Raw genomic sequence first — 26,293 nt, 5'->3', positions numbered from 1 at the left:
ACACAATCTAATCAGTCGGGACATAAGAAGACTTCACTTTTTTACGAAACGTGTTGTCCGTGGTGTTTTCAAGGCCACGGTCAGGAATATTTCTATTAATATCCAGCTCTTTTATTTTGGCGAAATACATATACGCTGCCACACTGAGCTGTTATCAGAATCCCACGTGTCAAAACAAACCACTGGCTGACGACAGTTTAGTATCTCGAACGTTCGTAAAAGTCGATAGGTGTGTTAATCGACTAAAGCGTATATACGTCATAATGACGTCACATCATATCCAGGTTGGGTGAACTTAGCATCCTCCCCTGGAGAGAGGTCGGTCAGCGTGCGATTGGCTGACGTCTTCTTGACAGCCCTCTCTGCTCCAACATTCCCGACTGGCGCGCCGGCGCTTGACTGTACGCCGGAGCAGTTACAGTGCCTGGGAGAGGGAGTAGGTTGGACGAGGATATGGAGCGTGTATAGCTGTACGGCTAGTGGCATGTGTCGCCGTAGGTGCGGCTGCTCATCTGGATCGGGATCTGGGAGTCGAGTTTACGGATAGTGTAGGAGATATAGAGGTCTGAAATGTGACTGAGGAGAGGTAGGAATTTGGTCAGGCGGTAAACGAACCGCGTGGTGGAGGTAATTCAGACGGTAAGGCAAACCGACGCTTCTAGCATTTGTAAACTTAGAGAAAGCTTTTGACAATGTTGACTCCAATACTCTCTTTCAAATTCTGAAGGGGGCAGCGGTCAAATACAGGGAGCGAACGGCTATTTACAATTTGTACAGAAACCAGATGGCAGTCATAAGAGTCGAGGGACATGAAAGGGAAGCAGTGGTTGGGAAGGGAGTGAGGGTTGTAGCCTCTCCCCGATGCTATTCAATCTGTATATTGAGCAAGCAGTAAAAGAAACAAAAGAAAACTTCGAGTATGAATTGAAATCCATGGAGAACAAATAAAAACTTTGAGGTTCGCCGATGACATTGTAATTCTATCAGAGACAGCAAAGGACTTGGAAGAGCAGTTGAACGGAATGGACAGTGTCTTGAAAGGAGGGTATCAGATGAACATTAACAAATGCAAAACGAGGATAATGGAATGTAGTCGAATTAAGTCGGGTGATGCTGAGGGAATTAGATTAGGAAATGAGACACTTAAAGTAGTAAAGGAGTTTTGCTATTTGGGGAGCAAAATAACTGATGATGGTAGAAGTAGAGAGCATATAAAATGTAATTTGGCAATGACAAGCAAAGCGTTTCTGAAGAAGAGAAATTTGTTAACATCGAGTATTGATTTAAGTGTCAGGAAGTCGTTTCTGAAAGTATTTGTATGGAGTGTAGCCATGTATGGAAGTGAAACATGGACGATAAAGAGTTTAGACAAGAAGAGAATAGAAGCTTTCGAAATGTGGTGCTATAGAAGAATGCTGAAGATTAGATGGGTAGATCACGTAAATAATTAGGAGGTATAGAATAGAATTGGGGAGAAGAGGAGTTTGTGGCACAACTTGACTAGAAGAAGGGATCGGTTGGTAGGACATGTTCTGAGGCATCAAGGGATCACCAATTTAGTACTGGAGGGCAGCGTGGAGGATAAAAATCGTAGAGGGAGACCAAGAAATGAATACATTAAGCAGATTCAGAAGGATGTTGGTTGCAGTGGGTACTGGGAGATGAAGAAGCTTGTACAGGATGGAGTAGCATGGAGAGCTGCATCAAATTAGTCTCAGGACTGAAGACCACAACAATAACAACAACAGGGAGGATGCGAGACGTCGATGTATGTACAGGGTTATTACAAATGATTGAAGCGATTTCACAGCTCTACAATAACTTTATTGTTTGAGATATTTTCACAATGCTTTGCACACACATACAAAAACTCAAAAAGTTTTTTTAGGCATTCACAAATGTTCGGTATGTACCACTTTAGTGATTCGGCAGACATCGAGCCGATAATCAAGTTCCTCCCACACTCGGCGCAGCATGTCCCCATCAATGAGTTCGAAAGCATTGTTGATGCGAGCTCGCAGTTCTGGCACGTTTCTTGGTAGAGGAGGTTTAAACACTGAATGTTTCACATCACTATGTGTGAAACTTGCCCGCACGCGTTCAACCGTTTCTTCGCTCACTGCAGGCCGACCCGTTGATTTCCCCTTACAGAGGCATCCAGAAGCTTTAAACTGCGCATACCATCACCGAATGGAGTTAGCAGTTGGTGGATCTTTGTCGAACTTCGTCCTGAAGTGTCGTTGCACTGTTATGACTGACTGATGTGAGTGCATTTCAAGCACGACATACACTTTCTCGGCTCCTGTCGCCATGTTGTCTCACTGCGCTCTCGAGCGCTCTGGCGGCAGAAACCTGAAGTGCGGCTTCAGCCGAACAAAACTTTATGAGTTTTTCTACGTATCTGTAGTGTGTCGTGACCATATGTCAATGAATGGAGCTACAGTGAATTTATGAAATTGCTTCAATCATTTGTAATAGCCCTGTACAGCAAGTGGCAGAACCCTGGGGCCGTCGGATACCAGGGAGGCAGTGGGGCAGCAGCGGACGCAGGCAGTGCCCGCTAGACTGGACACGCGCGCCGTGTCTGCAGGCGGCGGCTGCGGGCCGACGAGAAAAGCGCCCGCCGCCATGGTGCTACGCGACGTCCGCCGCTGCTCGTCCTCCTCCCCACTCCACTGGACTCGCTGCGGCGCCACCTGGGGGCCGCCCAGTGAGGGCGCCATTAAACGCCGCCTCGTCGCAGCCGTCGCGCCAGTCCGGATTCTCTTTCATTCCTCCGCCCAACTCGACACTCGCTGCTCCTGCTCTTCCTTCTTTGCGTTTTCCTAGCAGCAGCAACTCGGCGTCGTCCACTTGACGGTGACAAAGGAGTTAAGGCGTCTTCCGCCAGAGCGCAGTGCGCGGGGCGCTACCGCTTTAAGTCCAGCGTGACAGACCAGCTGGTTCTGGACAAGTCTAATACGGCAATAATGAGAATCTCTTCTGATGCGATAGGCATCATTAAGAATGTTGCCGACATCTTAGTACCTGTCTTAATTGACATATTTAATTTTTCCCTCGTGAACGGAATATACCCCACTGCATGGAAAAGAATCATAATTCGACCTAAGATCTAAAACTCGCAACTGCCTACTGACTACCGACCAATTAGCACACTGCCTGCTGTTTCCAAAGCACTTGAATATATTGTCCATGATCAAATCACTGAATACCTGCATGAATTCAATCTCTATCACAAATTTCAATCCGGTTTCCGTAAACACCACAGCACAAACACTGCTCTAATTAAAATAACCGATGACCTGAAATATGCCATCGACAGACGAAAGGCAACAATATTGACGCTCCTAGACTTCAGCAAAGCTTATGCCACTGATTACTTCTAGTTATTGCTCAGAAAAATGCCACAGCTTAATTTCTCAGTGCAGTGAGGTGGTCTGAAAGCTACTTAAAAGACAGACAGCAATGTGTTGCCTGTGCGAATGAAAAATCTTCCTGGACACATGTCTGCTCACGAGTGCCACAAGGATCAGTCTTAGGACCACTTTTGTTTTCTTTATATGTCAACGATATTTCGTCGGTTCTGTCCTGTAAATATCATTTCTATGCCGACGACCTCCAGCTTTACCTAAGCGTCAGAACTGAATATATTAACACTACAATCGCTCAGATGAATAACGATCTGTCTTCAGTGGTAACATGGGCGAAAAACCGGGGGCTTAAACTAAATGAAAAAAAGACACAAGTGATGTAAATAGCTCATCAAAAATTAATAAGTTACGATTTCCGCGAACGGCTGCCTCCTATTCTGCTCGACGGTATTCGAATACCATATCAGAAAACAATTAACAACTTGGGTGTAAAAATGGATGAGCATCTCAACTGGGCGGATAATACAGTCGCAGTGTGCCGGAAAACGTCCGCATGTCTCTATGCTCTCAAAAGGTTTCGGAACGTCGCCAAATCGTGCAAGCACTCGTTCTATCGAAACTCCACTATTGTGATGCAATGCAACAAGGCATGAGTATTAAAAACAAAAGACGGTTAGAACTAACCACGAATGCAAGTGCGCGTTACACCTGCAACATTCGCCGGTATGATCATGTTAGTGCTTCATACTCCCAGCTAGGGTTGTTGCGGGCGGACAAATTACGTGACTACCACACTGTATGTCTAATTTGACCGGCTCCTCGTCGCGCAGGCACCCCAGTACCATGCTCCTGAGATTTCATGCCATCATAATCGAAACACGAGGTCACTCTTATTTGGTATCCTAACTGTGCCCGCTCACAAAACAAAAACATTTGCAAACTCCTTCTCCGTTGCCGCTGCCCGCCTCTGGAACAAACTGCTCCTTTATTTGTGCAAAATTCTATCCCCTGCTGCTTTTAAGAAGAAGTTGGAGCATTTCCTACAATTATCCTCATAACTTTTTCCACAAAATTAATGTACAAGGCCAGTCCTTCCCTCTGTCAAATAGCAAAGCCAGTGTCTCCTATCTTGCTACTTTCTCTTCTTCATCTTCTCCTATCTCCATTGCCCACAGCTCGTGGTCGTGCGGTAGCGTTCTCGCTTCCCGCGCCCGGGTTCCCGGGTTCGATTCCCGGCGGGGTCAGGGATTTTCTCTGCCTCGTGATGGCTGGGTGTTGTGTGATGTCCTTAGGTTAGTTAGGTTTAAGTAGTTCTTAGTTCTGGGGGACTGATGACCATAGATCTTAAGTCCCATAGTGCTCAGAGCCATTTGAACCTATCTCCATTATCCACACAATCTTCTTTTCCCTCACGTCCCCATTCTTCCCCCCCCCCCCCCCACTTCACCATCAGTTTCCCTCATTCCCCCTGCTGCTAGCACTCCTGTTTAAAATACGTCTCTATCATAATGTCTAATTGTAGCAGTACTTATCATCTACGAATATAAACTTTATGTGTATGTATTTTTCCAAGTGTACCTTTGTAATTCTTTATTTCACTTTTTTTACTAGATACAGATGACTACTAAAACATATGAAAGCAAAACAAGTAGAGTGCCTGGTGAGATATAAGAGAGGGCTTCATGGCCCTAATCTCGCCAGGTTAAATAAATAAATAAAATAAAGAATAATGCGTTGTAATTTGCGGTACAGTGGATGAGCGCCGGAGCTCACCGCAGAACGGAGACAAAAGAAGAAACAGGTATCGTAGGGTTTGTCGCAAAAAAGACGACAGCCAGCTAATGGGACAGGCTGAGAGTTCTAGAATGTATGCGATATGAAAGAAACACGTCCCCAAATGTTACATCGCTCACTGAAGATATGAAAAACAGCCCGAAGTTGTGGGCGGCCTCTCCATCAACGTTGACAATAACTGTCCAGAAACAACTGATTGTGAGCCACTTTCCCCTGAATCTCACATGATATTCTGCTAACTGTGGATGAACGGCCACAGGCAGATACCATATTCCTGAAAAGCATTTGGAACCGTGTCCCATTTCAGACTACTAACGAAGGTTCGAAGATATGGAATAGATTCCCAGATATGTGAGAGAGTCGAAGCCATATTAAGTAATAGAACCCAGTATGTTGTCCTCGACGGCGAGTGTTCATCAGAGACAAGTGTATCGTCAGGGAAGTATGATAGGACCGCTTTTATTTTGTATATGCATAAATGATCTGGCGGATAGGGTAAGCAGCAATTTGCGGTTACTTGCTGATGATGCTGTGGTGAACGGGAAGGTGTCGAAGTGGAGTGACTGTAGGACGCTACAAGATGATTTAGACACAACTCCTAGTTGGTGTGACGAACTGCAGCTTCCTCTAAACGTAGAAAAATATAAGTCAGTGCAGAAAGACAAATGTTCGAGTGGAGCATTGGTAGTGTGCTGCTTGACACAGTAGCTTCGATTAACTACCTGAGTGTAACGTTGCAAAGCAGTGTGAAATGGAATGAGCATGTTAGGATTGTAGCAGGGAAGGGGAATGCTCGACTTCGATTTATTAGGGAATTTTACGTAAGTTTCGCTCATCTGTAAAGTAAACCGCATGTAGGACACTACTGCGAACCGTTGTTGAGTACTGATGGAGTGTTTTGGGTCCGCACCAGGTCGGATTAAAGGATGACATCAAAGCAGTTCAGAGGCGTGCCGTTAGATTTATTACTGGTAGGTTCGAACAACCCGCAAGTGTTACAGAGATGCTTTGGGAACTCACATGGGAATTCAGAGCGAGGTGGCGCATTCGTTAGCACACTGAACTCGCATTTGAGAGGCCCACCGGTCAAATACGCTTCCGACCATCCCGCTTTACATTTCCCGTGGAAATGGAAATGAGCGTTTGGCGTCATTGGCCGGGAGGCCCCTCGCGGGGCAGGTCCGGCCGCCTTGGCGCAGGTCTTATTACATTCGGCGCCACATTGGGCGACCTGCACGCCGGATGGGGATGAAATGATGATGAACACAACACAACACCCAGTCCCTGAGCGGAGAAAATCTCCGACCCAGCCGGGAATCGAACCCGGGCCCGGAGGACGGCAATCCGTCACGCTGACCACTCAGCTACTGGGGCGGACATTTCCCATCATTTCCCTAAATCGCTTCAGTCGAATGCCGGGATGGTTCCTTTCAAACGGCACGGCCGATTTCTTTCCCCATCCTTTCCTAAGCCGATCTTGTGCTCCGTCTCTAATGACCTCGTTGTCGACGAGACGTTAAACACTAACCTCCGGCTACTCTCATTTGGAAATCCCTGGAGGGAAGGCGACGTTCTTTTCGAGGAGTACTACTGAGTAAATTTAGAGAACCGCCATTAGAGGCTGTCTGCAGAACTATTCTACCGCCGCCATCGTATACCTCGCGTAGGGGCCATGAAAATAAGATTAGAGAGATCAGGGCTCGTTCGGATGCATGTAAACAGTCGTTTTTCCCTCGCTCTGTTTGCGAGTGGAACAGGAAAGGGAACGACTAGCAGTGGCACAAGGTACCCTCTGCCATGCACTATACGGCGGCTTGCGGAGTATCGATGTAGGTGTAGATGTAGAATTTCAGCAAAGAGCGAACCCCCCTCTTTCCGCCCCACGTGCGAATGTCGTCTGGCCAAAAACAGGATGGAAAGTGATGCCATCCGAAATATATAAGTAAAAACAAAGAAGATTGTATTCTCTTTAAAAACTGTTTAAAAGAGCTGTCGATATCTTCTTCGAAACCTGGCTGAGGCAGTGCAAAAATTTGGTCGCGACCTCCTTACACCGACCAGATTGGAGCAGAGACGGAAGTGCGGAACCAGCAGCGTGAATGCGTCTGTAGTTCAGCAACCGTGGATAAACAGTAGAGGCCGTCCCCCCCCCCCCCCACCCGCGCCCGGCACTCGGAGGCACCGCATCCCAGATCCGACACGCCTGCGACGTCCCTTACTGAAGCTATTCGGACAAGTGATGTTCTTCACTAAATGACCTTAACTGATGACCAGTACTAATACAACAAATAATACATAACAACCCAATGTTCCGTATAATGTTCCACACTTTATTTCCTACATAAAATACATTGGAATCTATGAAAATCGTTTTGTGGTTGTAAGCAGCTCAGGTATTTGTTCTGTGTTAACAGAGTTTGTAAAACGTTTGCTTGTTCATTGAATTTCTTTCAAATAATAAAAAATTATACGTAACACCTGTAAGTAAAATTTCTTGCACACGATGCAGTTCGCGAACGTCACGTGTGCGCTTGCAGTTCATTTCCTGGGAAAATACAAATGCGCTGCCTATGGCGACGTAAAACGCCTTGTCATATTCCCACGGCGCAAAATTCCTGCTCCCAGGAAAACCCGGGCTGGACGACTCAAGCCACATACCTCGCTGTGAGTTTGCGAAGTCGAGTAAAAGTAATTCTCACATCAGTCCCTTGCTGCCTTGCACTGTATTGTTCAATAAGTAATTAATAAATGACGAAGGCAGTGATGTGCTCTAGGCACCTTAATCCAGTAACAGAAATGGAAATTAACGCACCGCCATTTGCCTGTTTTATTGTTAGTTTAAGTACAACCCTGGTTTCGGCCTTTTATGCCATTTTCAAGTATTTGATTTTATGTCTTTAGCATACGTTGTAGGACGCTTAACATGCTGTCAAGCTCATGTTATGTGCCATGCAATATATGTTAAAGACATAAAATCAAATACGTGAAAATGGCATAAAAGGCCGACATGGGATGCGCTTAAATAAACAATAGAACAGTCAAGTGGCTGTTGTTGTTGTTGTGGTATTCAGTCCAGAGACTGGTTTGATGCAGCTCCCCATGTTACTCTATCCTGCGCAAGCTTCTTCATCTCCCAGTACCTACTGCACCCTACATCCTTCTGAATCTGATTAGTGTATTCATCTCTTCGTCTCCCTCTACGATTTTTACCCTCCACGCTGCACTCCACTACTAAATTGGTGATCCCTTGATGCCTCAGAACATGTCCTACCAACCGATCCCTACTAAAGTTGTGCCACAAACTCCTCTTCTCCCCAATTCTATTCAATACCTCCTCATTAGCTATGTGATCTACCCATCTAATCTTCAGCATTCTTCTATAGCACCACATTTCGAAAGCTTCTATTCTATTCTAGTCCAAACTATTTATCGTTCATGTTTCACTTCCATACATGGCTACACTCCATAGAAATACATTCAGAAACGACTTCCTGACACTTATATCTATACTCGATGTTAACAAATTTCTCTTCTTCAGAAACGCTTTTCTTGCCATTGTCAGTCTACATTTTACATCCTCTCTACTTCGACCATCATCAGTTATTTTGCTCCCCAAATAGCAAAACTCCTTTACTACTTTAAGCGTCTCATTTCCTAATCTGATTTTCTCAGCGTCACCAGATTTAATTCGACTACATTCCATTATCCTCGTTTTGCTTTTGTTGATATTCATCCTGTATCCTCCTTTTAACACACTGTCCATTCCGTTCAGCTGCTCTTCCAGGTCCTTTGCTGTCTCAGACAGAATTACAATGTCATCGGCGAACCTCAGTTTTTATTTCTTCTCCATGGATTTTAATACCTATTCCGAATTTTTCTTTTGTTTCCTTTACTGCTTGCTCAATATATAGATTGAATAACATCGGGGATAGGCTACAACCCTGTGTCACTCCCTTCCCAACCACTGCTTCCTTTTCATGCCCCTCGACTCTTATAACTGCCATCTGGTTTCTGTACAAATTGTAAATAGCATTTCACTCCCTGTATTTTACCCCTGCCACCTTCAGAATTTGAAAGTGAGTATTCCACTTAGCATTGCCAAAAGCTTTCTCTAACTCTACAAATGCTAGAAACGTAGGTTTGCCTTTCCTTAAGCTTAGGGTCAGTATTGCCTCACGTGTTCCAGCATTTCTACGGAATCCAAACTGATCTTCCCCGAGGTCGGCTTCTATCAGTCTTCCCATTCGTCTGTAAAGAATTCGCGTTAGTATTTTGCAGCTGTGACTTATTAAACTAAAAGTTCGGTAATTTTCACATCTGTCAGCACCTGCTTTCTTTGGGATTGGAATTATTATATTCTTCTTGAAGTCTGAGGGTATTTCGCCTGTCTCATACATCTTGCTCACCAGAGTTTTGTCAGGACTGCCTCTCCCAAGGCTGTCAGTAGTTCTAATGGAATGTTGTCTACTCCCGGTATGAGTCTTTAAAATATTGGATGACTGTTGCTCAGCAGTATCAAAAACTGTTTCCGACAGGATTGTGGCTCATCTCCCTCGTCATTTAGTCTGAAGAACAAGAAGTAGACGAATCCGAGGAGAAATCTGGACACCGATAGAGAGTTCTAGAGCAGAAATCAAAACTTTTGATGATCGTCGATGGTATTGTACACTGTCTGATCAGAGCATCGCGGTACCAACATGTAGTGCGGAATTCGTCAGTAGATTTCACGAGACGTGGACCCACCTGTAAAAAAGGTGGGGGAGTGCTGTGTCGTCAGGAGAGAAGCAGGAACAGCAGGATAGGTGGCAACTCCATGACCTAGAACGTGGACTAGTCAGTGGATGTCACCTGAGTAACGGGATATGTTGTAACGCTGGGCGCTCGGGTGGACACGATACTCCTTAAAGCCTGTACTACGGTAAGTTGACGGGCTTCCCCTTATGAGAAAGGATTTTCGTATAGATATTGACCGCATGTACCTGAATGGAGGCAAATCAGACTTACACCCACTCTGTAATAACAATGATACGTCAAGCAAGTCCGAAATGCAACTACACGTCAGGACGGACAAGAAACAACACAGAAGATGCTACCAATTTGTTAATAATACGGTCGCCAGCCTAATTAGGCATTAACTGAGTTTCTTCCCTGAACAAGTTGATGTACGTTCATGCAAAACAACACGTAGTAACACTGCATAATATGGTAAATTTTAGAACCAGAAAATCTACTGAACTGATAATTTTACTTTCTGTACTGATATGGATAAACTATAAATACACAACAGCACACTATCATGTTTACTACAAAACTTCGTACTGTCTATTGATCTGATTAAAATCGGGCATAGGTTACCCTAGAAATAGTAATTTCGAGCCACAAACAAAATGTCAGTTTTAATAAAGATAAAACACTGATAAATTTTGGCTTTTGTATTGACTTTAACTTTGCTGGTCAAATCAGTTTAGAACACTTCAGAATTCAAATGAATAAAAAAGAGGGGGAGGGGCCCTGAAACTGTTATGGTCACTGTATTAAAAAATTTGATTACTGAAATCATTATGTTCTCAAGATTTCCAATATATGAGTTACTACTCTTTTTATCTTATTTCCTGCTCATTTAAATACCATTATATCTGTCTCGAAATAATTAAACTTCATTACTAAATTAATATCAAAATTATCTTCCAACTTTGTCAGACCTTCGTTATTTATCTATTGATTCATTAACAAAACAGTTCTTTAAGCACCATTCTAACATAGTTAGGTCTGCAGGTAATTATTATTAACACAAACTTTGATTTTTCATTTCGGGACACTCGGATTGCACAACATGTGGAAAGGACCCTGTCTAGGTTAGTTGTGAGGATAATTAAATGATAGGACAGTTCTGGTAAAATTGTTATTGAACAGTATGGAACAAAAGTAACACTGGTCCACACGAATACAGTACTAAAAGTTTCAACCTGTTCGTATCGATGCGGCGGTTGGCGGGCGGCGAGATGGCGAGGCACAGAGCACACATACAACCACAGCAATGGCTCTTGATGTATAGGCACTTTACTTCTTCTTAGCGTCGCAATACTTTTCCATTTAGTGCCTATGGAATTTTGCCATGCTGTATGGGCGTAGGAACGGCAGAACGTGTTGCTCAGACCAATGCCCAACTCCGACTACAACTGCTGAGCCCGTTATGCCGTGCAGCGCCCGTGTGCATTTTCCCGCGCTCGCCTGCCATCCACCTTTTACCGCTCCCCTACAGACAGGGTACTCACCCGAGGTTTTGCATTCTACATATCCTAATACATTGCCTACGTATGGACCAGACGCACAATTACAACTTTAACATCTTACAACAGTCTCAACATTTGTTACACTTCAATTCTATTACAATATTGCTTGAACTTTGACATAAACATTAATATTCACATCGAAATTTGTTTACAGTTTCCTTAACATAATGACATGAATCAAAAAAGAAATGAAATCAGAACACCGATTACACTAATTTATCGAAAAATCAGAAGAAAAAAAATTTACTTATATGTACAATAGTACAGCGTTGTTGTTGTTACAATGTCAACTGTTCTAATGCCCCCAAGTCGACTGCTGGTGAGGTGATCGTGAAGGCGAAACGCGAAGGAACAACTGCAGCCAACCCCACACCAATCAGACCGCACTCACTGATTGTCGAGCATTGTGGAGACTGCTCGTAAAATGCCGCGTGATGTTAGCGGAATGGATCATTTGTCAGTTACAAAACTTTACCAGCAGTCCAGCTAGGACGCTGACTGTGCATAGCGACTTTAAAATGAAACTGGTACTGTGGAAACTTGTACCGCAAGGAAGCAAGGGAGAGGGCGTTGTTATGGATGGCTGGCATCCTCTTTCCACAAGACAAATGCGCACGTGGATTAATACGGTTCTTTATTTACATATAATGGAAACATTTACTCAATTTGAATAAAGTCCATGTGTTGTGGTACAAGCTCCTCAGTAATAGTCCTCTTGCAGACTGAAATAATGTCCATCAGTAATCTTGCTATTACAAACTAGTTTCTCACAGATGGTACAGTACAATTCTGATTGAGGAAACCTAATCCCACTACGGTCACTAATCTGGTCGCTATGTACTATCGTAGCCTGTGATGAACTAAACCAACTCTGCAAGTAAACTGACAGACGCCAAACTGCATGAGTGAGTGAGGCCCTAAAGTCAGCGGCGGTGGTCTAAATACATGCTGCCGAGAGGGCGTTGGCGGCGTGTTGCTTGCAGGTGTGTCTCTGGCCCCTCTCGTGATAGGCGCGCTTGATCCGGCGCCTGCTAATCGATCTTCGCGTTTCAACATTGCCGACCGGTGTGCTGGCGACAGCTTAAGCTTACGCTGGCACGGGTACAGTGGCCGAGCAACCCCTCACAAGTGACACATTTCTGTAGTCAATATTAAGCGACAATTGACGTGGTGGAAAATGTTACGCCACTGGAGACTGGATGCAAACGATCTGCAGTGATGGATCGTGCTGTACCCCGTGTAAATCGGATGGAAGGGCTTTAGTTTGTCGAGCGCCCTGAGAACGTTGCCTTCCTTGACGTGTAGTGCCAACAGTGAAATATGAAGGAAGTCATGTTACGATGTGGGTATGTTTTGCGTCGTTATGGTGTGTGCTCCCTTTATTGCACGTCAGAATGTCAGACGCAGAACAATATGAATATGTTTTACAGCACTTTGCACTGCATACACTAAACGAACAGTTCGGAGACGGCAGTTGGCTGTATCAGCAGGAAAATGCACCAAGTCAAAAAGCAGCGTCCCTGAGGCGATGCTTAGAGTACAGTAACTTCCCTGAAGTCGACTGGCCTATCCAAAGTCACAACCTGAACTCAATGGAACACTTCTGGAACGCGCTACGACGTAACTAGCTTCTCTCGTTTTGTCGCTCGGAGAAGAACGGGCTACCATTCCTCCACACGCACGTTCAGGCAATTGATCGAAAGTGTCCCCGACAGAATTCAATCCGTCATGAAGGAGAAGAGTGGACACACTCCATATTAAGGTCCACAAATAGATGTCCTATGCTTTTGATCATATAGTGTCTGTCGGAAAAGGCAAAATTAGTCGAACAGGCAGCGCCCTGAAAATTGGTTGTAAGGTTAACATCATCAAAGACATGGATGAAACATTAAAATCAACTTGCGCGCTCTGTCAAATGAGCTACATAAAGACAGTGACTAATATTGAGTAATCTGTGAAGTGTGCACTCTGTGGATGAACTAAAACAATTTTCATGTGAAATGAACGCAAATCGAAACACCACTGCTGAAATAATGCGTGTGAACTACACCATGTCTGAATCCTTCGATGGTTGTGCTTTGTTTTTGAATAAGCCCTGCATTGCGTCGTAACGTTTATTAAACTGAAAATGTTTCTCAGGTGCCACGGAATAGTACGTTATATGGAGGGCTTCACTCCTTGAACACACTCCAAGATAAAAAAGCTATGCATCACGAAGGAATGGTGCGAATGGGACAGAAATTGGTAGATGTGATGCGCATGTACAGACAAGAAAATGAGTACAGTTACGAAAAACTGGATGATTTATTCACAAATTGATTTATTCACAAACTGAGCAGGGCAATATCGCTTGGTATGCCTATGGCCTCCAGACCAGCACTCCTGGACGTCGGACCGTACGGCGGGTGGTGGGTGGGTAACCCACCGCTGTCTGGATCGTCTCCAAACACATCTTCACTGGTCATCGGGGCTCCTTTGGAAACGAGGCTTATCTCTGAGCACAATTCTACTCCAGTCGACGAGACCCCTGGCCGAAGACTTTCGAACTGGGTACCCCGAGTCGAGCACCACTGCAAGGGATAGCTAGCGTCAGTGACCTCGGTTACAGAGGCAGGTAGTGAGGAAAATACCCTGGCGACGCTCAACGTAGTTATAACAATATTACAATAAATCTCCTTGACGAGCCTAGAAACATGAAAAGTACGAGTGTATTTTATCCTCCATTTCTCCATCATAATAGACTAATATGAATCCGATGGAATCGGAACTTCGTATCACCTCCAGGATAGACCTTCCTTTAAACTACTGTATTTACAGTTACTTTAGAAGTATTGCACTAAACTAAGTGACCGTGATATTCCGTAACAAAGACTGTCCAAGCACGTGGTGTAACTTCATCAGCAGCAAATGCAGTATTCTATACATGGTCACGTTTGGTTAGGATCTGTAGACCCGTTGACTGAACGTGTGGTGCAGGTCATACCAGGGGAAATTTTAAGACGTAACCCGCAAGTATATTTAGAAAAACCTTTTTGGATTTCACAAAACAATATGAACAAACACGTGGGCGTGCTGAAAAGTAACGCCTCGGAATTTTTTGTTCTGTTCTCAGTATCTGTTGAGGTATCACACGTCGTGCACACTACGCAGGAGACTAAAGCAAGTTGGAACTCTCTGTCGCCAGGGGGCTCTGAGTTGTACGTGTAATGTGACTATGTTGGTACTTGAGAAATCGGCTGCCGTGATCCAGTCTCAGAAACATTAAGAACACCTTCTAGGACTTCAGTTTGACAGCGCCCGCTCAACAAAATCAAACATGTTACAGTCAGGGTATCAACGAACTGGTCTCTCGTTGGAAGAAAGGTATTCGTCTGCTGGGTGACCACGTTGGGAAATTTATATATAGACATGCTGACAAAAGATGTTTATTTAAAAATCTTCAAGAGTTTCCACAAGAAAATTCGGAGACTTTACTTTTCAGCGCGCCCTCGTACATTCCAATAAAAATTGTGATTCACTTCCAAGCAAAAATAAGTATATCAGTTTCGAGAATATCATATTGCAACAATAAGCAGACATTGTTGTTAGGCAGAGGTAAAGGGAGCAAAAGGAATGTAACAACCAAATAAATTTTACCTACATTTAGTTACATCAACATTTTGAAAACAATGAACCTTAAAATGAAATCTGAAGTGAGGTTAATGGCTGATTTATTTGCGCCTAGCTTCGTAAAATGAAGCTACATACCTCTTCGTAACACAGTACTCATTACTATGACGTCGAGAGTCACTAAGCTAGCTGTCGAACGCTATAGGTCTAAATACACTCGTACGTTTCACACATTATCTGCTTAACGAATAGTGTTATCCGGAAATGACCTTCTCCAGCTCTGAGACCTCAACAATCCGCATATCGTGACAGGAAGCAAAAACAGTTACGGCGTGGCGGTTTTGACGGCTACTGCTTCGATCATTTACCCAGTAACATAAAATGCTGACAGATAGCAAGGAAAATTTTAAATAGAACCTCAGATCATTTCTCCTAGATAACGCCTGCTATACCATGGATAAGTTTCTACACTACTGGCCATTAAAATTGCTACACCAAGAAGAAATACAGATGATAAACGCGTATTCATTGGACAAATATATTATACTAGAACTGACATGTGATTACATTTTCACACAATTTGGGTGCATAGGTTGGTTGGTTGGTTGGTTTGGGGAAGGAGACCAGACAGCGTGGTCATCGGTCTCATCGGATTAGGGAAGGATTGGGAAGGAAGTCGGCCGTGCCCTTTCAGAGGAACCATCCCGGAATTTGCCTGGAATGATTTAGGGAAATCACGCAAAACCTAAATCAGGATGGCCGGACGCGGGATTGAACCGTCGTCCTCCCGAATGCGAGTCCAGTGTCTAACCACTGCGCCAACCCGCTCGGTTTGTGTGCATAGATCCTGAGAAATCAGTACCCAGAACAACTGCCTTGATACGCCTGGGCATTGAGTCAAACAGAGCTTGGATGGCGCGTACAGGTACAGCTGCCCATGCAGCTTCAACACGATACCACAGTTCATCAAGAGTAGTGACTGGCGTATTGTGACGAGCCAGTTGCACGACCACCATTGACCAGACGTATTCAATTGGTGAGAGATCTGGAGAATGTGCTGGCCAGGGCAGTAGTCGACCATTTTCTGATCCAGAAAGGCCCTTACAGGACCTGCAACATGCGGTCGTGCGTTATCCTGATGAAATGTAGGGTTTCGCAGGGATCGAATCAAGAGTAGAGCCACGGGTCGTAACACATCTGAAATGTAACGTCCACTGTTCAAAGTGCCGTCAATGCGAACAAGAGGTGACCGAGACGTGTAACCGATGGCACCCCATACCATCACGCCATGTGATACGCCAGTATGGCGATAAATACACGCTTCCAATGTGTGTTCACCGCGATGTCGCCAAACACGAATGCGGCCATCATGATGCTGTAAACGGAACCTGGATTCATAAGAAAAAATGACGTTTTGCAATTCGTGCACGTAGATTCGTCGCTGAGTACACCATCGCAGACGCTCCTGTCTGTGATGCAGCGTCAAGGGTAACCGCAGCCTTGGTCTCCGAGCTGATAGTCCATGCTGCTGCAAACGTCGTTGAACTGTTCGTGCAGATGATTGTTGTCTTGCAAACGTCCCCATCTGTTGACTCAGGGACCGAGACGCGGCTGCACGATCCGTTACAGCCATGCGGATAAGATGCCCGTCATCTCGACTGCTAGTGATACGAGGCCGTTGGGATCCAGCACGGCGTTCCGTATTACCCTCCTGAACCCACCGATTTCATATTCTGTTAGCAGTCATTGGATCTCGACCAACGCGAGCAGCAATGTCGGGATAGGATAAACCGCAATCGTGATAGGCTACAATCCGACCTTTATCAAAGTCGGAAACGTGATGGTACGCATTTCTTCTCCTTACACGAGGCATCACGACAACGTTTCACCAGGCAACGCCGGTCAACTGCTGTTTGTGTATGAGAAATCGGTTGGAAACTTTCCTCATATGTGCACCGGCGCCAACCTTGTGTGAATGAAAAGCTAATCATACCATCTTCTTGCTGTCGGTTAAATTTCTCATCTGTAGCACGTCATCTTCGTAGTGTAGCAATTTTAATGACCAGCCGGCCGGAGTGGCCGAGCGGTTCTAGGCGCTACAGTCTGGAACCGCGCGACGGCTACGGTCGCAGGTTCGAATCGTGCCTCGGGCATGGATGTGTCTGATGTCCTTAGGTTAGTTAGGTTTAAGTAGTTCTAAGTTCTAAGTGACTGATGACCTTAGAAGTTAAGTCCCATAGTGCTCAGAGCCATTTGAACCATTTTTAATGGCCAGTATTGTATTTAAAAAACGGTAAGCTGAAAAAAATTGTTTTTGAGAATAGTTGCCTGCGTAGGACTAAATAGTAGCGTGTTCATTGAGGATAACCGTGTAAACATAAGCTGTCAACTGACTCGTTCCACATCGTTTCGATAAAAGAATCGTTCAGGTCATCTATGGGACATGAGACCAACCAACTGACTAATTAACTAAACGTCAGCCGAGCACCGCTGGGTATTTGACGCGAGGGAGCGCAGTGTTTGAGAGATAATTCACATCAGGTGTCCACTCTAAATTCAGCCGACTAAATTCATGCAAAATTATTAAGCCTGTTGTTTTTACGATTGTACGAGAGCTCGCACCGGAGTACTGAAACAGATGCATGGTGTGGAGCACCAGCTGCCGCAGCCTGCCCTGTTTCCACACCCCAGATGCCGAGTCTGGGATCTGCAGAGGAAGCGGCGGCGTCCCTGGGAGCCCCAGGCCCCAGCTTCACAAACTGGCCGCCTGCGGCGCCACTGCATCGCCCGCAAAAGTTTTTATCCGGGTCGCCATGATGTCCGCCAACTTTTACTCGGGACTCGGATTCCTAAATTCTTTCTTTCTGTTTCCTCCTACGTCTTCGTAAGATCACATTTCCTTCCATAGCAATTTTTAGAGAGCTCTATATGATCCAGTTTGGGAGACGCCGCGTCTTGGGAACAGTGATCTATTTGCATCTGGAAGGCCTCTTACAAGAACAGAGAATTTGACTCATCCTGCCGACTATATATACATTTTTGAACAAAACGCAATATTCGGAATACTTATTCGCTCATATAAAACAAAAAACTATGAGCCATTTAATGCAAATGGTGTCCAGTTATTTGCATTGGAATAATTGTCGCTAGGACCTTTACTTGAGAAACAGCAGAGATGTTCAACGACATGCTGACTTGGATAGTTGCTGCGCTGCACGTTTAATGTAGGACTACTCTCACCAATGAGTGTCCACTACGCTGGCAGCGTCGAAGTCTCTTCCATAGACAATAGTACAGAAACTATCTTGGCTACATCAGTGTCTGAGGAGTCATCGTGCGCCAGGTGTTCAAAATATCTTAAAAATACAGCCCCTTGTTTCCTAGTAATACCTTGTAACAAAGCGGGTTAGTCGAACTACATTTAAAAAAAAGAGCCGACCAACATTACAGGCTGTTCCCAAGTAGATAAATGTTAAAACTATAAGACAAATGGCAGCATCTGGTCTGCAAGTGCAAAACTAAACTCAGTTAAATTTCAGTGTTGGATTCACGTGATAGTGCTTCTAGAAAAGTACTGATATAGAACTTTAATTTCTCGACAGTTTTTTTGTGTAAAATGAATAAGAAATACCAGAATGAAAATTTCACTCAGCAGCGGAGCGTGCGCTGATGTGAAACTTACTGGCAAATTAAAACTGTGTGCCAGACCGAGACTCGAACTCGGGAAATTTTCCTTTCGTGGGTAAGTGACCTACCAACTGAGCTATCCAAGCACCACTCACGACCCCTCCTCCCAATTTTACTTCCTCCAGTACCTCGTCTCCTACCTTCCAAACTTAACAGAAGCTCTCCTGCGAAACTTGCAAGAGTAGCAGTACTGGAAGAAAAGATATTGCGGAGGCTTGGCTTAGCCACGGCCTGGACGATGTTTCCAGAATGAAATTTTCACTCTGCAGCGGAGTGTGCGCTGATCTGAAACTGTGAAAGTGTGAGGAGAGGTCGCGAGTCGTGGTTGGATAGCTCAGTTGGTAGAGCACTTGTCCCCGAAAGGAAAATTTCCCGAGTTCGAGTCTCGGTCTGGCACACAGTTTTAATTTGCCAGGAAGTTTCGAGTAAGAAATGGTTCCTAAATAATTAGAGTAGCATCGACTTTCTTTTTCTTCCTATTCTTCATTTAAAAAGCAATGGAAATTTCCACACTTATAACTGTCCTATACCTTAGCTGCCTTTTCATCGGATTCCTTGCCTCTTACATGAGTGAATGATGCGTCTATAAAATTCCTTCACGAGCCGACGCTATAAAAGCAGCGATAGACAGTAAAAAGCGCTCCGAGAGCGAAAGAAAATCCAGTGCTCCGTCCTGCAGAACATTTTCATGTCACGCTTTAATTTTATGCAGTATAACATGAACAGGACTTCTGAACAGTCGGATCCCAATTTGCTGCAGCCTCGGCACGTGGCCAAGGTGAGCGCTCATAACACAGAGCGGGGTAAGCAGCGACGAGTCTATCAAAAGTAGGTACTCCATCGTCTCACATATGGCAACAGTCTGCACAGAAACAAACAAGAAAGATCTTGTCCTACCTTTACTGCTCCTCTGCACTAACTGTTATAACTAAGAGCTGGTGTGCTATCTTTTGTATAGGGAAGTCATGCAAAAAAATTAGTCAAAACTCTCAAATCTTGCAACTATGAAACTTCATTTTATGTAAGAGACACGACAGCTCACATCTTATTCAACAGCAAGGGTAAAAACATTTGCTGAGTAATAGCAGTGTATGTAAACTAACTTGCAGTGAATGTAACAAAGTCTACGTTGGCTATAGCAGCTTGACTGAAAACAAACGCAGCTAGAGGTTACCCAAGTCATACTCCACTTTCACTGATTACGTGCTGAAGAAAGATAATGGATACAAAGCGAATACGGAAGTGTTACTTACAGCCAAACAAACTTCCTGCGGTAACGAAAATTTGTCACGTACGCTCCTGGAAATTGAAATAAGAACACCGTGAATTCATTGTCCCAGGAAGGGGAAACTTTATTGACACATTCCTGGGGTCAGATACATCACATGATCACACTGACAGAACCACAGGCACATAGACACAGGCAACAGAGCATGCACAATGTCGGCACTAGTACAGTGTATATCCACCTTTCGCAGCAATGCAGGCTGCTATTCTCCCATGGAGACGATCGTAGAGATGCTGGATGTAGTCCTGTGGAACGGCTTGCCATGCCATTTCCACCTGGCGCCTCAGTTGGACCAGCGTTCGTGCTGGACGTGCAGACCGCGTGAGACGACGCTTCATCCAGTCCCAAACGTGCTCAATGGGGGACAGATCCGGAGATCTTGCTGGCCAGGGTAGTTGACTTACACCTTCTAGAGCACGTTGGGTGGCACGGGATACATGCGGACGTGCATTGTCCTGTTGGAACAGCAAGTTCCCTTGCCGGTCTAGGAATGGTAGAACGATGGGTTCGATGACGGTTTGGATGTACCGTGCACTATTCAGTGTCCCCTCGACGATCACCAGTGGTGTACGGCCAGTGTAGGAGATCGCTCCCCACACCATGATGCCGGGTGTTGGCCCTGTGTGCCTCGGTCGTATGCAGTCCTGATTGTGGCGCTCACCTGCACGGCGCCAAACACGCATACGACCATCATTGGCACCAAGGCAGAAGCGACTCTCATCGCTGAAGACGACACGTCTCCATTCGTCCCTCCATTCACGCCTGTCGCGACACCACTGGAGGCGGGCTGCACGATGTTGGGGCGTGAGCGGAAGACGGCCTAACGGTGTGCGGGACCGTAGCCCAGCTTCATGGAGACGGTTGCGAATGGTCCTCGCCGATACCCCAGGAGCAACAGTGTCCCTAATTTGCTGGGAAGTGGCGGTGCGGTCCCCTACGGCACTGCGTAGGATCCTACGGTCTTGGCGTGCATCCGTGCGTCGCTGCGGTCCGGTCCCAGGTCGACGGGCACGTGCACCTTCCGCCGACCACTGGCGACAACATCGCTGTACTGTGGAGACCTCACGCCCCACGTGTTGAGCAATTCGGCGGTACGTCCACCCGGCCTCCCGCATGCCCACTATACGCCCTCGCTCAAAGTCCGTCAACTGCACATACGGTTCACGTCCACGCAGTCGCGGCATGCTACCATGGTTAAAGACTGCGATGGAGCTCCGTATGCCACGGCAAACTGGCTGACACTGATGGCGGCGGTGCACAAATGCTGCGCAGCTAGCGCCATTCGACGGCCAACACCGCGGTTCCTGGTGTGTCCGCTGTGCCGTGCGTGTGATCATTGCTTGTACAGCCCTCTCGCAGTGTCCGGAGCAAGTATGGTGGGTCTGACACACCGGTGTCAATGTGTTCTTTTTTCCATTTCCAGGAGTGTATTTCCAGAGCTAATATCAGTTCATTCCGCTTTGGAATGTGCACTGATTAGTGAGTTCCTGGCAGATTTAATATGTATGCCGGACTGGGACTTGAACCTAGGGCCTTAGACTTTCGTTGGACGTATTCCACCGACTAAGCTACCGGACGTATTCCACAGACTGAGCTACCCAAGCACGACTCACGGCCTGTCCTCACATCTTTACTTCTGCCAGTACCTCGTCTCCTACTTTCCAAACCTGGCCACTGTGAGAGTCTGTAAATGTTATTCAAGTACCAGACACACAAAATGGGATGCATGGATGTTCGTACTTAAGTACACCCGCCTCTGGAGCTCCGGAGAGGGGATGCTTGCATCTCATTGGCAGCGGCGTAATCGTCCGTGGCAGGCAGCGCCGCCATGCCGCGGTGGCGGCTGTAGGAAACGCGGAGGGGTAAGTGGCGGCGCGCTTATTTGCAGGTGCGTCCGGAAACCTCACCAGGAAGTGTTAAATCTGCGCACGCACCGCTGCGGATTGAAAATTCTTTCTGGAAACAATTGAAGGCATTGGTGCAATAACCAGTTTTGTCCGCTTTCGGCCGAAAATAGAAAATGTTGCTACCATTGCATAGTTCGAAAACTCGTCCATCGTATGGTGTAAGAAGAAACCTCTCCAAGGGACCAATTCAGAATAACGTAGGAAATGGTCCTTTCTACGACGGATGTTTGGGGCAAGAACCAATCATAACGAGGACGTGCCCAGTCATTCTACCAAACAGTAGTCAGACTCTGGTATGTGAAATACATCCAAGAAGTTCGCTGTGGTTGATTTTACACAAGATCTTTTTCCAGTCTTCTCGTCCCACTTAAAAAACTGTTCACATATGACATTAAGGGTGATGAAAATGAAGCAAAAGACAGGCTCTTTGAATGCTCCACTGAATACTAGAACGTATTTCGCAGTAGTGCATCGTTATAACAGCTTATTAATTATGATTTCATCATTCACAAAGCCTCAGCTACTCTCATTTTTCCGGACGAAAATTTTTATAAAGTGCCCCTGCCACACAGGTTTGAGAAATCCGAAGATGTCACGAAGCTTGCCACGAATTTTATGCCAGTCTCAGGCACGGAATTTTGTAATAAGTTGATCCGTGACAGAGCTGTGCGAATACTACACCCACTTCTTATTACGCTACCACACCCATCGGGTTTATTAGGATAGACTTTTCTTTTTAATTCTGGGACTCGTCATAACATTCAGTAACCTGTACAGTCCCAATACCAGTAGGTGCGAGCCAAGTGGCGCAGTGGTTACCACACTGGACTCGCATTTGGGAGGACGGCGGTTCAAACCCGCGTCCGGCCATCCTGATTTAGGTTTTCAGTCATTTCCATAAATAGCTTCAGGCAAATGCCGGTGCGGTTCCTCCGGTCGGCTTCCTTCCCCAGCCTTCCATAATCCCATGTAACCGATGACCTCACTGTTTGGTCCTCTCCCCCAAGCCAACCAACCAGTAGGTTATGTCTCTTTAGTTACTTCTTATGTTTATTTCATATCGTATTCGAAAAACAAAGTTGTTTGGTGCAAGAGCAATACAAGTCCAATTTTAAAAATAAAGCTCACAATAAATCTTTGTTTTGTTGTGTAAAAAGCTGTTGTGGTGTGTTAGTGGCCTAAATATAGTATGGGAAAAGACAAGACGGATTAATGAAGTTTTCCAAGATCTGGACAGTTTTTTGCGTTTTGTTCGAATGTACCTAAAGATTATTGATATGATTATTGCACCAGTACCTTCAATTTCCCATGCTGTGGCTAAGCCATTCCTCCACAATGTCCTTTGTTCCAGGGCCACTTGTGGCGGCATTTCGAAACTATTTCGCCTCCACCAGTGTTCACCTTGTTGCTGAAAATGCCATACCGGTCTTCGCACTCAAGACTTCTAGTTCAGTAGCGCTGTACCCTCAGTTCGTGATGTTTTTTGTCGTGTTACAAGCTAGTGTGAAAAACTACTAAAAATGTGAATAGAGGAAGTATTCTCGTGATTCTGAACGTCTCCCGCCTAGCAGAAAAGATGTGGATAACAAATGAATCCTTTGCAAACTGTACTCTCTCATTCAATAAAACCCTTCTGGGTATTTACACTCGTATATTCTGAAAATTAAACGTGTTGTGCTGGCAGTAGGTACCTATTTTCCATGATACTAGTGGGAGCTGTACCGGGTAAAAGCTGTAGATACAGATTTGAATACATCCAAGAAATAATTGAGCAGAAATGGTTCAAGTGGTATACTTTGAGACAACGAGGTAGGCACTGTAGAACAGCTAGTGGCGGCCCCATCAGACGAACCAGAAGACAGATGACTTTAAAAAATTCGTTAGGCTGTGGCATTAATATTTTAATGATTAATAAAACGCGTTTCCTATAGTTTTGAGTATCATGTTTCAATAAATTGAGCTTCTTTCCCTTCATCCCCCCCCTTCTACGAAACTAAATATTTACGCCTCCCTGCTCCCGTCACGCCAAGTCCTTGGCCCAGTTCGTGCGTAAGCTCTTAGATATCCACCACTCCGTCTTCAGGCCGCAAGTGGCCCCTCGGGCCCCGCGGCATTAGCCGAGCGGTCTGAGGCGCTGCAGTCATGGATCGTGCGGCTAGTCCCGGCGGAGGTTCGAGTCCTCCCTCGGGCATGGGTGTGTGTGTTTGTCCTTAGGATAATTTAGGTTAAGTAGTGTGTAAGCTTAGGGACTGATGACCTTAGCTGTCAAGTCCCATAAGATTTCACACACATTTGAACATTTGGCCCCTAGGGACCATCCGGCAGCCGTATCATCCTCAGTTGAGGATGTGGATAGGAGGGGCGTGTGGTCAGCACACCGCTCTCCCGGGCGTTATGATGGTTTTCTTTGACCGGAGCCGCTACTATTCGGTCGAGTAGCTTCTCAATTGGCATCACGAGGCTGAGTGCACCCCGAAAAATGGCAACAGCGCATGGCGGCTGAATGGTCACCCATCCAAGTACCGCCCACGCCCGACAGCGCTTAACTTCGGTGATCTCACGGGAACCGGTGTATCCACTGAGGCAAGGCTGTTGCCTCTTAGATATAATTACAGGATATTAAAAAGTGTGCTCTAGTGATCTCGTCAACTGACAAAATTTCCAGCCAAACCAGACTAGAAATGTAATTTGCATTCAATGTGACTTTTTTCTTAATACAATGCGATTGTACTATATGTACAGCTCATAAATCTGTAGGTTAGTTCTAATCATCCAAAGATAGCAAAGTAAACTTTTTAAACAAAGTGGAAATACATATTTGTGAATAATAAATACTTTTAGTAATTTGTAGACTTGTGAGTGCTTTGTTGTTATTATTTACAACGCATTTTTCGCTTTGTATGCTCTGATCAACAAACGGCCAGCATGTGGTTGACTTATTCAGTCATTACTATAGGTCCTGAAAAAGATCAGTGGAGCATTTAACAAATTGCTCTCAGAATAGAGTTAACGACAGACTGCTGACAGGCTTTGCTCTACTTCTTGGTCTGTTTCCCTCTCGGTATTTCCCCCTAGCGAATGACAGCAACAGTGTCAAATAAAACCGTCTACGAAATCGTTTGGCCGATGTGTCAACAAGCGAGACAACAGTAAGACGCAGCAATCTTCGGAGCGCGGGGCCGCCGTCGACTGCGTAGTGCCGCCCTCGGCCGCCAGGTGGCAGCAGCTGCTGCGCTCCAGCGCCCACGTGGTTCCAGTGGGAGGCGCTGCAGACGACGAGGCGGCCTCGCTCGTTACTGCGGGTGTCCTGTCCAGTCATGCACCCCAGAAAGGCCACTGCCGTAAAAAGAGCGCCCCGTCCACTGGGAACGAAAGCGAGAAACGTCACGTCGACGATCTGGTCGTTAGCGATATTTGACAACAGCGGGAAAGGAGCCAGCCCTGGATTCGACTGAGTGTGGCTGTGAAATTGTCAAGTATGGGAGTGCAATAGTCAGTTATAATAGATGATGAAGGCATTTCCTTCCAGAAAAAAAGAGATTCGGTAATAATTAGAGAAGAAGGGCTGCGAAAGTTTCCACGAAGGAAGTAAAAGTTTAGCAGGAGAAAGACACGGATCCAGAGGGAGGGTGGCTATGGGGGAGGATGGTGTCGTGGGTCTCACAACCCGCTTACCCAAACGCGCTTCACTCACGACAGTTTCGTGTACTCGTGGCTTCACGGTCGCTGCGAATTTTCCTGCGTATTCTGTTTTTACTTTTCAGATAAACACTTTATTTCATGCTTCAGCTATTAGCTAATTTCGCCACCTTGGATGTTTTCAGGCTACTTCAGTCCATTTCAATTTAGGACGTTGGCCGGCCGCAGTGGTCTAGCGGTTCTAGGCGCTCAGTTCGGAACCGCGTGACTGCTACGGTCGCAGGTTCGAATCCTGCCTCGGACATGGATGTGTGTGATGTCCTTAGGTTAGTTAGGTTTAAGTAGTTCTAAGTTCTAGGGGACTGATGACCACAGATGTTAAGTCCCATAGTGCTCAGAGCCATTTGAACCATTTTTTAAGACGTTGATCATGTCATTTACATTTTTACTTGAAGCTTCAGACTAACGTATTTTAAATTGTTGTAAGCTGACACAAAAACACGCACAACGGTCCAATTTTACTCTTCTTTGTATATGAGATTCACGTTTGTGATAATTGCACATCTAACCACAGGGATCGTGAGAAACCTTTACTAAAGACACCACATCAGATGTTACTTCCTCCACGCAGATGTGTCGAATGTAATATGAGACACGATTACCGTTTATCACAACGAAGCAAGTAACACAGATACCTTGAAGACC

At 45.5% G+C, this 26,293-nt stretch overlaps 1 protein-coding gene and 1 pseudogene across 3 annotated transcripts in view; one reads left to right on the top strand and one right to left on the bottom strand.

The window, feature by feature from the left end:
• LOC126101139 (tau-tubulin kinase homolog Asator) overlaps positions 1–26,293 on the top strand; it is a 690,846-nt gene that overhangs the window by 244,303 nt on the left and 420,250 nt on the right. The window lies entirely within an intron of this gene.
• Positions 24,430–24,546, bottom strand: LOC126102340 (5S ribosomal RNA; annotated as a pseudogene).

Source organism: Schistocerca cancellata, chromosome 9, assembly GCF_023864275.1.
Source record: "Schistocerca cancellata isolate TAMUIC-IGC-003103 chromosome 9, iqSchCanc2.1, whole genome shotgun sequence".
In the NCBI taxonomy this organism is placed as follows: domain Eukaryota; kingdom Metazoa; phylum Arthropoda; class Insecta; order Orthoptera; family Acrididae; genus Schistocerca; species Schistocerca cancellata.
The sequence above is the reverse complement of the archived record's forward strand: the minus strand, read 5'-3'. Positions and strand labels throughout refer to the sequence as shown.